Consider the following 12,742-nt stretch of genomic DNA (forward strand, 5'->3'; position numbering starts at 1 on the left):
AGAATCTTAAAAAACAGTATTTTATCTCTTTGACTTCAAAAATATTACTTACTTATTGTAAGACCCTTCTTGATTGGTAGTAAAAGGAAAAATTCTGTAATCCATGCCTACCACCCAAAGTTTCCTCTATACATATTTTTTTATTAGTATGGTCTTCATAATTTACTGATTCATTGTGAACATCTTTAAAGATCATTAAAATATTATTTGGGGGCTCTTATTAGCTTACATGTAAAATTCACTATTTGTGGTATTCACTTACGGATTTTGACAAATACATGGAGGCGTGCTTCTGCAACCATCAAAGTTAAGCAATATAGGTGCATCATAATCCCAAGAAATTCTTTCTTGCCACCTTCTCCCAAACATCTGGCAACCATTGATCTGTTTTCTGTTGTTTTTTTCCCCCCAGATTTTAATATAAATTGAATCTCTCAGTATATAGCCTTTGGGGTCCATTCTCTTTTGCTTGGCAAGGTGCATTTGAAATTCACCCCTGTATCAGTCCTTGTCATTGTTGGATAATGTTCCATTCATCAAACTGTTTACTACTTGGTTTACAAAGTAGTACTTTTATTTATTCTTGAGCTACCTTTGCTAACATTCTGACATTGATAGTTTCAGTTCTCTTCTCTTTTGTGTATAATTTTATGTTTTTTTTTATTATGAATACACTGCTTCCTAAGGAGATTTAAATCTATTGCATATTATTGTCCATGTTAAAATTAATGTTTGGAGAAAGCAGAGGGATACCTCAAAAGGATGAGACCATCAAACTGCTGGAATGTCTTTTTGTTATTTGTACAGTTCTGCTATTAATGATGGTAAACATTATCGCAGACGACTTCTCTTACTTTCTCATTTGATCCTCAGAGCAACATTGAATGGTAGATGACAGTGTTTAGATTATACAGATGAGGAAGCAAGCTCCCAGAGTTAGTAAATTGCCCAAGGACACACTGCCAGCTGCCAGTAGGACAATCAAATCGGGGTCTTGTGACTCATTGTAGATTAAAGTGTTCATTATTGTGACAAGAATGGCAAACTGGAATTTGTACTTTGTTTAATATCCTATTTGATGTAACTTTCCTCTGGAAAGAAGAGGATGAGAAATAAAGATGATCAATAATAGGAAGCACCATTATTTAATAGGGTATTATGAAATTGTTGCATTCTCAGTATCTTTCAGAGCTTTGTGAGATAGTCATATATTAAGTAAGCGAGTCAGTAAGCAATTTAGGAAGAATAATGAATTTTGTGTAAGGTAGTTTTAGGAGGAATTTCATTTTGTTGAAAGTCTTATTAAGGTTAAAATGCTGAATCATAGTCTCTTCTGTCATGCCGTGTTTCAGATTACATTCTTCTTCTATAGCAATGCTCAACAAACAGCAAGTGTGCGAGTACACAGTTGTTGAGTGACTATTCCAAATTCTGAAGATCCTTCCAAGTTTGGGACTTGCTCTTTGAGGCTTTGAATATTCATGTTCCAGCCTTTCGCCTGCCATTCTTAACTGTGTTCACTTCATGTATTATTTATATCACCTCCTCATAGCCTTTCAATCAGATATTTCTATTGTTTTGGAACGCTTGGGAAAAATAAAGAGGGTACTGGATGGGATTTGGGTAAGCTTGACTAGATTTAAGAAAGAAATTCTCTAAACAGGTAGCCTTCTCCTCCTCGTTCCCCTGGATAATGCTTTTATCATTTCCCAACATCCTGTGTTGTGTTGGTTCCCTCAGTTTCCTCTATGATGAGATGGCCAGGGCTGAAATGTGTTGCCTTCCTCTGAGTCACTATGCCTGTTAGGCAAGTGCCAGAAGTTAGGAAGGACAGATTTCTGAACAAGAGCCCCATAACTGTTCAGTCCAGAACCCTTGACCAGAGTTCCGGATTTCAAGTGCAATTCAGCCAGTATATATATTGGAAGTGCAGAAAAGACACCCTTTGGCCAGATACCAAGCAACTGAGTATAAAAATCAGCATTAGGCCAAAGCCCAACATCGCTATTATGGAATAAATTTCTAAGAGCCAGAAACTGAAAATATTCTAAAGTATTTTAATGAGTATGACAACATCCTTATTAAAAAGTGGAGGAGTCAGGCAATTAAAATTTGGCGTTATGGTCAGGAGCAGTGATCTCTCTGTCAGCTGCTCCTGTGTTTACTATTCTGCACATGGACCCTAGTAGATGCTGACTTTCAGCTTTTAATATCATTAACCCTTTTGTGCTTATAATTGAGAAAACCCATTTCAGTGATTTTTTTTCACTCAGGAACTTCGTACCTGGAATGTGTAGCTTGGGTAAATCTCAGAAAAATGAATCCATCTCTAATTACTGAAGATGGTTGGCTGTCTTCAGCAATTAGAATTTTTATTTTAAGTTTCAAAACTCTGAAGTATCATCTCAGTGCTTTCTTAGTTGTTTTGAAGTTTTTCTAGTGAGAACAAGAAATATTTTGAATACCTCATTTTTCTCTAAACATTTTTTTCACCATCTTTACATTCTTTTTCAGGATCAGAAATAGTTCATTATGAATTTTGGGATTTTCCCTTAATAAATTTTGGGGTGTCAGAGTTGGCATTCTGCTTTTAATTCATGCATTATGGGAAGTCTTTTTAAAAAATCCTATCTGGAATTACATAACTCAAATCTGAAGACAATTCTTAGGGCGTATCTTATTTATTTTTGTGGAATGCCATGTAGTATATAAGAAGGCAGTCCAGGTAATTTAGACTTGGAGTTGATTTCCTCACTGATGATCACAAGCTGCGAGCATGTGTGTCTCTCCATCCACGGCATGTAGTATTACTTCCATTTCCACCCCTTAGTGAAGTGATTGAAATAAAATCTTAGTCCCTGTTACTTTATAGACATTCAAGGTCTTTGGCCTAATAAAATATGCTATGGTTTTTTGTGTGTAGTTCAAGGAAATAATCTGTTTTCTTTCCCTCTCTTGTCAGCCCTCCTCTCCACTTCTCAGAGATGTTCTAGAGTTATGTCACTTTGTGTTTTCTTTTTATCAAGCTTTGAGTGTGTTACATTTCTTATTGGGCCATTTTGTACTCTCTCACTTTTAGCATTAGGATTTTACTTTAATTTTGCTTTGGCTGTAGTTGTGCATGCCCTCAGAAAGAAAAAGAAGTAAAGGAAATACAGCATATATAGAAATGTATTTAGATGTACTGTCTGGCTCTCTCTGCTACCTGTCTGCTGAAGGAAGTTTAAGCGGTATTCTATTCTAAAATTTTAAAGTTCTCAAAACTAAGATCCTAACTCATTTATTTTTGCCTTCCCATGATGGGCTACATATACTGAGCTCTAAGAAAATGATTAATTTGAGCTGAGGGAAGTGCTTGAGGTTCCCGTATTTTTTGAATCAATGTAAGGGTCAAGGTCTTACTCGTACCTGAGTCCGTAACTAGATTCTCTGTGTATGGATAAGCCCTTGGTGTGTATATTGACTCTTACCTGAAGTTCTCTTACATAATCTCCTAGAGGGAATTTTAAAAACAATTTATTATTATTTTATAGGCATTATCACACATTCATTTTTCTTTACTGACCACTCATTTCTTTCCTATTAAGAAGCTGGTTGCATATTTTCCAAGCATCTGCAATTAATTAAGCTTCTCATCAGCTTCCTTATGCCTAAATATTATAAAATATTTTTGTTTTGTACCTGAGGAATCTGAGATGTAAATGGTTGACAATTATTATAAAAATCCTATGATCAGATCTAAATTGATGAGATTTCTAACTTAACCAGTGTTAAACCTTTATCAGTTATAAGTATTTATACACTCATTAATAATAATAAAATCATATTCTACTTGAGTATTTTCACATTAAATATCTTTTTACTTATCAAATATTTGAGAACCTGTTCTATGCTTTTTGATTACAGTAGTGAGCAATTTAAAAAAATATTCAAAGAAGACAATTTAGGTGATACAAGCTTTAACATTTTGCGAAGTGGAAAGTCTGCTATTGGTGAACTACAAAATGGGACTTATGGCAGGAAGCATTGATAGGATAATGAATAAAGAACAAGGAAGAGGGAAAATAGTATCTAATTGATTGGGGCCACATAGTCTTGTTCTGGGTGAGAAAGCCCAGAGTTGGCTTGATGCTTGGGGTTAGTTGACTCGATATAGTGCATCTCTGGTCAAGCAGAGCATTTACAGGGACCCAAAAGTTTTGATTTGCTCCCATGGCTCCCAAGGTAGGAGTGCCTCCATCTTGGGCCTGGACATTTATTCCAACAGCAGTAGCGGGATATGGCCTTTACTCCCATGGGACCTACTGCTTAGGAAGGAATACAGACATTAAATAGGGAATTCACTCAAGGTATAGCACCGAAACAAATCTACAACATAGACAGGAAGTGATGTTTAGAAATGCTTAATCTAAGACCAGATGACTTGGAATTAATGAGGTGTTATATAATAAAAAATATAATTGATCTTTATTCCTGGTTCCCAACACTGAACTTCTAAAATCTTTGGAATTTCCTGAGTGATAGTGCTGTATTACTCATAAGAATCCCCTGTCCGGCGTACTTGAGTTTGTGCAAATGAGGTGACTCAGGGCATCAAAAGGGGGCCTGGTCACTAGAGAGGCTGAACACAGGATTAAAGGATGGGAACTAGCCCTACTTCCTCTCTCTTGAGAGGAAGTTAGGTCTGGAAATGGAGTTACAAGAACTCTTGAACAGTAAGATTCTGAGAACACCCAGGTTGGTGAATATGTCACGGTGCTAGGAAGGTGGCACACCTGGAGAGGGCCTGCAAGCTCTGCCCCTTTCCCCAATCCATACCTTGTTCTGTGCATCTCTTCCATCTGGTTGTTCCTGAGTTGTCACTTCTATAATAGATAAGCTGGCAGTCATAGCAGGGCACTGTACTGAGTTCTGAATCATTCTTAAGAATTATCAAACCTGAGGAGGAGGTTGTGAGAATCCTTAAATTTGTAGTTGGCTAGGAAGAAGTGCATGTCATTTGGGGACCCCACTTGCAGCTGTCTCGTGGGACTGAGCCCTTTACCTGTGGGGTCTTTGCTGACTCTGTATAGTGTCGGAATTGAATTGCTGGTACACTCATTTGGCATTGGAAAATTGGTGTTGAAAAGACACCACATTTGGTATCAGAAAACACTGCACCTCAGACGAGAGTAAGTGGAAGAGGATTCTAGTAAAAAAAATACCTGGCGTGAGGTTGTTGAGATGGGAGGGGGCTTGTCTTGTTCTAGGACTTGAATGAAAGTGTGTCTTAAAAGGTTGTAAGCAGGTGAAAACACGATCAGACTTCAACCTTAATGAAACAACAACATTCTAGTTCCAACATAGACAGTTGATGTGATTAGAAGGAGGGGAAGAATGGCTACAGAGTCTGGTGAGTAGGCTGGTGTGGGGCTGCAGGCAAGAGACACCAGAGACGTGTTTGGGAGACCAGGCCAGTCAGAGTGGAGGTGGATTCATGCAGGGTACACAGAAAGCAGCACTCTGTGTTTTATGAAGCTCATAGAATATGCTTGATTCTGAAGAAGGAATTGTACAAGCAGCAAATCCAGAGATTTTTACGGTGAGAGTTGAGATTCAGGGTGATCCAGGAGAAGGCCTAGCATACGTCCAGGTTTGTGTGACCTTGGTTAAGTTATTTAGTCCTCTGAATCGCAGTTTTTCATTTTGAGAACAAGAGCAGTAATTATCTTCTTACTTCATAGGGCTTGAAAATCAAGTAAGATAAAGTGTGTCAGAGCCCTTTTTGAATTTATTGTTGGAGGGTGACACTTCATATCTGTGTTTCTTGCCATCATCAAAACCGAAAACAAAATAAAAGCTAGTTGCGTTACATTTCTTTTTCAGGTATTTTCTTCTGTCCTACTTATAATTGAGTCTTCCAAGTAACTATTTTAGGAAAAGCCATTCTTATTTTAGGTGAAATATTTTCTTCCGAGGTTCTGAAACTCTATCTCAGGAACTGCCAGTTCATAGAGGTGACCCTGATTTCTGTATGTGAGACCTTCTTTCTTGGGGCTGTAAAGAGAGAAGAGAGTAGTATAGGTGTGACACTGTCGCACCTATAGGTTCTTGTTTGGAGCTGAGGTTGGGGGAAGAGGTGGGCGAGTGATCAGTCAGTGAGGCAGGAGTGGTTGCAGCTTCCAGCCGGGAAGTACCTGAAGAGAAGCATGTTGACCGTCAGGATCTGCAATCAGTTAGCTCCATGTCAGAGGAGCTGTGAGTGGAAGGCTGCATTCTATAAGGTAGCCGGCAGGACCGGTGGAGCCAGTTCCCTCTTGACTGGCTCTTCCCCAGAAATAGAGCCTGGCTTTCATGCTATGCTTCTCCATGGGTAATATCCTAGGAGAACTCATTTTCTTGTTAGGGTAGGGACTTTGTCTCATTACTAGGCATCCCCGGAACCTAGTCTTGTATCTGGCACATATAATAGCTTCTTTTTTTTTTTAATTTTTTAATTTTTTTATACACATATAATGTATTTTTATCCCCAGGGGTACAGGTCTGTGAATCGCCAGGTTTACACATTTCATAGCACTCACCATAGCACATACCCTCCCCAATGTCCAAAATCCCACCACCCTCTCCCGACCCCCAGCAACCCTCAGTTTGATTTGTGAGGTTAAGAGTCTCTTATGGTTTGTGTCCCTCCCGATACCATCTTGTTTCATTTATTCTTTTCCTACCCTCCAACCCCCCCACATTGCATCTCCACTTCCTCATATCAGGGAGATCATATGATAGTTGTCTTTCTCCAATTGACTTATTTCGCTAAGCATAATACCTCCTAGTTTCATCCATCTCGTCGCAGAATGGCTAGATTTCATTTCTTTTGATGGCTGCATAGTATTCCGTTGTATATATATTTACCACATCTTCTTTATCCATTCATCTGTTGGTGGGCATCTAGGTTCTTTCCATAGTTTGGCTATTGTGGACATTGCTGCTATAAACATTCGGGTACACGTCTCCCTTTGGATCATTACGTTTGTATCTTTAGGGTAAATACCCAGTAGTGCGATTGCTGGGTCATAGGGTAGCTCTGTTTTCAGCTTTTTGAGGAATCTCCATGCTGTTTTCCAGAGTGGTTGCACCAGCTTGCATTCCCACCAACAGTGTAGGAGGGTTCCCCTTACTCCACTTCCTCGCCAGCATCTGTAATTATCTGACTTGTTAATTTTAGCCATTCTGACTGGTGTGAGGTGGTATCTCATTGTGGTTTTGAATTGTATTTCCCTGATGCCAAGTGATGTGGAGCATTTTTCATGCATCTGTTGGCCATCTGGATGTCTTTGCAGAAATATCTGTTCATGTCTTCTGCCCATTTCTGGATTGGATTATTTGTTCTTTAGGTGTTGAGTTTGCTGAGCCCTTAATAGATTTTGGGTACTAGCCCTTTATCTGATATGTTGTTTGCAAATATTTTCTCCCATTCTGTCAGTTGTCTTTTGGTTTTGTTAACTGTTTCCTTTGCTGTGCAAAAGCTTTTGATCTTGATGAAATCCCAATAGTTCATTTTGCCCTTGCTTCCCTTGCCTTTGGCGATGTTCCTAGGAAGAAGTTGCTGCGGGTGAGGTCGAAGAGGTTGCTGCCTGTGTTCTCCTCAAGGATTTTGATGGATTCCTTTCTCACATTGAGGTCCTTCATCCATTTTCAGTCTATTTTTGTGTGTGGTGTAAGGAAATGGTCCAATTTCATTTTTCTGCATGTGGCTATCTAGTTTTCCCAACACCATTTGTTGAAGAGGCTGTCTTTTTTCCACTGGACATTCCTTCCTGCTTTGTCAAAGATCAGTTGACCATGGAGTTGAGGTTCTATTTCTGGGATCTCTGTTCTGTTCCATTAATCTATGAGTCTGTTTTTGGCATATATAATAGCTTCTTAATAGACATGTGTTGAAGAAAGGTGTTTTTGTAAGGCATCTTTGCAGTATTTACCAAGCGGCTTTCTTGGACTGTATTTGATGTGCAGTTATGGTTCTGTGCATATTGATTTTCTGCAATATATTATGTACCCATGTAGTTCACGGAATCTGGTTGGTTTTCCCTCCTTAATATCTCTCAGACATGGGGCGCTTGGGTGGCTCAGTGGGTTGAGCCTCTGCCTTCGGCTTGGGTCATGATCTCAGGGTCCTGGGATCGAGTCCGGCATTGGGCTCTCTGCTCAGTGGGGAGCCTGCTTCCCCCCTCTCTCTGCCTGCCCCTCTGCCTACTTGTGATCTCCCTCTATCTCCATGTCAAAAAAATAAATAAATAAAACATCTCTTAGACAGTCCCCACCTCCATTTCTGTGGCCGCTTCCTTCACTGAATCCCTCTTTTCAGCTGGATGATTATGGTTTTTAAACATATCCTACCTTCAAATCTTATCCCCTTCAACCACCCTTTCCATTGCTGTCAGGTATGTCCTCTCCAAGGTAGAAATTTAGTTACTTTCCTGCTAAAATGCTTATATATTGAGTCGTTCCTTTGCTATCAGTTTCTAGCCATGGTGTCCTAACACACTGAGATGTCACAGTTGGGAAGTGGGAGGTATATCAGTATTTATGTTCTCATGGAGATAATCCCAAAAGGGGATAAAAGTGAGTGTGGTGTTTTATATTTTCATTATGACAATTAGTGACCTTTATGTATGCTTTGTATTTGTTATAAATGATAGTGTTTTTATTTTAATAAATTAAAACTATCGAAGAGCCACATTGTATTTTTCATAATATAGATATATTTTATACTTTTATTTCTGACCATGTGAAGAATGAACCAAAGGACAAGAAAGATCAACATAAAAGTGACTTTTTCCCATCATCCCTACACTTCTAGTAGGTTGAAGTTGTTTCTGAAAGGAATGAATGCTAACTTAAATTCATTTGCCATTGTCATGCATTAAGGTATGTAATGCAGTACAAACAATATGGTGATCATCTTATAAGTTAGGAAATAACAAAACCTGAATGTTGTTAATTGGAAGAGAGTTAGAGTAACAGAAATCCAAATAATATCTTATCTAGCTAAATTTTCATCAGTCTGAATTAGTATTTTCCTTCAAATAGTCAAATATGTACACAGGAATACTGAGTGAGATATTTATACTGAGTCTCACTATGTAATTTATTTCTTCTATTATAGGACTTTTATGAAGTCTGCTTGCTTTATAATAAATGCTAAAAGAGCATATTAAATGGTACTAGATGTTAAAATGCAGTTAAATGAAATATTCTACTCGCAGTGTCAGAACATAGATCTCAAACCCAATAAAACAGGTAGAAATTAGAGCAGTTCCCACAAGCAAGAAAACTATAGAGAAGGTGAGCTTAATTTTGCTTAAATCCTTGGCTGAGTGTCACATGTTATAGGCTCAGGGGAGACCTGTAGGAAGTCAGACTAAAAAAGCAGCATTTGGCAGCCACAAGGACAAAACAGAGCTATAAGAGCTGAGCACCATGGGTTAGAGAGAGTTTGTGGTTTGAATCCAAGCAAGATAACTGCCTAATAGAATACATATCCAGTAGTCCTCAGAAAAACATGACAGAATTCATTTTCTATATCTGCATGTCTATTTTTCTACAAAAATATTAGAAATGCAATTAGGCAGTAAAATGTGATCCATACCCAAGAGAAAGGCAGTCAGAGAGACTATTGGGCCAGATTTGAATTTGGCAGACTTCAAAGCAGCTATTTTAAATATGTTCAAAGAATTAAAGGAAAGTATGTTCAGAGAATTAAAGGAAAATATGGTATGAATGAATAAGTACAGAGATAATCTCAGCGGAGCTATGGAAACACTATTAAAAACAAAAAAAGCTGGGTAGTCCTGAAACACACAATTGTGCTGAAACACACAATTACTGTTTAAAAAAAAAAGTGCCCAAACATACCAAATGGGCTCAAAAGTAGTTTGGAAATAGCAGAAGAAAGGAATAGCAAACCTGGAGGCCCAGTAAAAGTGACCCTGTCCAAAAACCAGGAAGAAAAAAGACTGGAAAAAGAAAAAGAACAAAACGTCAGGGAACTGTGAAGTAGGCCAATATGTATGTCCTGGTAGTCGTGGAAGGAGAGATGAGAAAGAGGCATGCAAATGTTTGAAGAAATAATGGCCCCAACTCCCCAAATGTAGTGAAAAACATGAAATGATAGATGTGAGAAGGTTGCAGAACCACAAGAAAGAGGAACACAAAACCATTCCCAGATGTATTCTAGTAAAACTCCTCTATAATAAAGAGAAATGTTTGAAAACCACTAGAGGAAAATTGTTGCTTGTTGCTTACATTTCAAGGGAAAAACTGAAAATATTTGTTGTTAATCATAAAATTTTACTTTCTGAGAAAAAAATTAGAATTTTGGAGAACTTGTATCCACCAGTAGCTTCCCCGTACTTTGAAAGATACTTCTTATGATATTGATGGTGATATTAATAAATGTGATTTTAAAAAATATTGTAAAATGAGATGTGTCAGCACTTGAAGATTCACATCAGGAAGATCTGCATAAATTAAGTGAAGGAGTGTTTTCCAAATAGCAGATGCGTGATATTACACCATCACTTACTGGTTAAAGATATATTCAAAGTGAAAAGTAGACCATTGGATTTTAATTTAACAGTACGGAATGGCTTCAGATTTTATATTGCAACTACTTGTTCTGAAACTACTCATCAGGGTTTGTTGTATTATCAAAGGAAAGTCGTAACTGCAGTTATCGGAAAAGGCTATTAAACTACTCCTCCCTTTCCTAACTATCTATCTCAGAGAGACTAGATTTTCTTCATATACTTCACCCAGAACAGCACATTGTGAATGCAGAGGAATATTTGGGCATTCCGTTGTCTCCTTTTAAACTAGTTATGAAAGGGGCACCTGCGTGGCTCAGTTGGTTAAGCATCGGACTCTTGTTTTGGGCTCAGGTCATGTTCTTGGGGTCATGAGATCAAGCTCTGTGTCAGGCTCCATGCTGTGTGTGCAGCCTGCTTGAGACTCTCTCTCTCCCTCTCCCTGTTCTCTTGCCTGCCTCTCTCCCTCAGCTCACATGCACATGTTCTCTCCCTCTAGAAAGAGAGAGGGAGAGAGAGGAAGGAAGGAAGGAAGGAAGGGGAAGAAAGAGAGAGAAAGAAAAAGAAGAAAGAAAGGGAAAATACTTATTAAAGAAACTTGCAAAAATCTAAAACAATGTTCTTTTATTTTGGGAAATTATGACTTTTTTTTTTTTTAAGATTTTATTTATTTATTTGACAGAGAGAAATCACAAGCAGATGGAGAGGTAGGCAGAGAGAGAGGAAGGCAGAGAGAGAGGAAGGGAAGCAGGCTCCCTGCTGAGCAGAGAGCCCGATGCGGGACTCGATCCCAGGACCCTGAGATCATGACCTGAGCCGAAGGCAGCGGCTTAACCCACTGAGCCACCCAGGCGCCCCGGAAATTATGACTTTTTCATAAAATATGACATTTATGTTAAAATGTAGTGAATTTTGTTGTTACTTTAAAGTCAATTTTTAAAAATCTTAGTCTTAATTTCTAATACAGTAAATTATCAGTAGATATAATCTACATTCACAGGACTTTGGAGTCCTTCATACATTTTAAGTATAAAGGTACCCTGAGACCAAAAACTTGAGAACTGTTTTGATTCTGCTCTGTCTTCAGATTCCTTTGAGAGCATCAGACTGGAAAATTGGAAATACCTTGTAGCCCAGGAGATTAGTGCTTTTGAGTATATGATGACACTCTATTTTGTTGATATCTTTGAGTATTTTCAAGTGGACCATATAGTATGCTGTGCAGGCCTTTGCTTACTCCATTTGATGGCAAGTCCCCCCACCCCCACCTTTGCTACAGTTTTTTCAGGCCTATTATTTTCAGCTGGGAGCTTTACCAGGAAAGCAAGAGGGGCCTTTTGCAGTGATGACTAATCCTTCTTTTCTTTTTCCTCTTCATCCTTTTGTTATGTTTAGATGTTATCCAGGGAGAGCTGTTCAGAAAGTGTTAGAGGCCCTCTATCATGGCCTTGCACAGTCACTTGCTATGCTATTCTGAGTTGTTATTCACTTCCTGGGAAAGAATATTAAACATTTGAAAACAGGATCATTGACGTTTGTCTCATATGGTGTGAAGAAGAATTATAAAGATGGTAACTGAGAGAAATTCATCCAGAATTTTTTTTTAAGTCCTACTTATAATCTGTTTAATGCATGTGGTGATAATTGTTTAGTTTTGTAACCTAGTAGATAAGAAGCACAATGTGCCAAAAAAAAAAAATTTTTCTATAAGGGATGGTCATTACATAAATGTGTAGTAAGTATATTTTAACATTACATTGCTTTGTTCTTTGACAAAAATAAACCACTATAAAATAAAAGCAAAAAAAAAAAAAAAAAAAAAGAGCCCACCTACGTTCCCACTTGCATAAAACGGAATTATCCCCAAATGGGGATAATTCCATGTGTTACTGCTTCATCTATCTCTTGGTATTCCTCTCCTTTTCCATTGTTTTAGTGACTTCATACTTACACTTGAATTTAGAACACTCCTTACTATTAATGAACTTGTATTGATCTGATTATTAATTTTAACACTTAGATTACTGTGATCATAAAGTGAGAGTTTCTCTACCCTACTATCTGGCCTTTTATATCTTCATGTAATATTCTGGGGAGTTTCGAAATTCAAATGTATATGGATAGGAGCACAAAAAAACTTTTATACTTTATTTCTTTGACAGTTGAGTTATGTGGAAGTA

At 38.0% G+C, this 12,742-nt stretch overlaps 1 protein-coding gene across 1 annotated transcript in view; it reads left to right on the top strand.

Moving 5' to 3' along the window:
- Positions 1-12,742, top strand: part of DDX10 (DEAD-box helicase 10) — a 273,486-nt gene that overhangs the window by 221,135 nt on the left and 39,609 nt on the right. The window lies entirely within an intron of this gene.

The sequence above is a fragment of the Mustela erminea genome, chromosome 9 (genome assembly GCF_009829155.1).
Source record: "Mustela erminea isolate mMusErm1 chromosome 9, mMusErm1.Pri, whole genome shotgun sequence".
Lineage (NCBI taxonomy): Eukaryota > Metazoa > Chordata > Mammalia > Carnivora > Mustelidae > Mustela > Mustela erminea.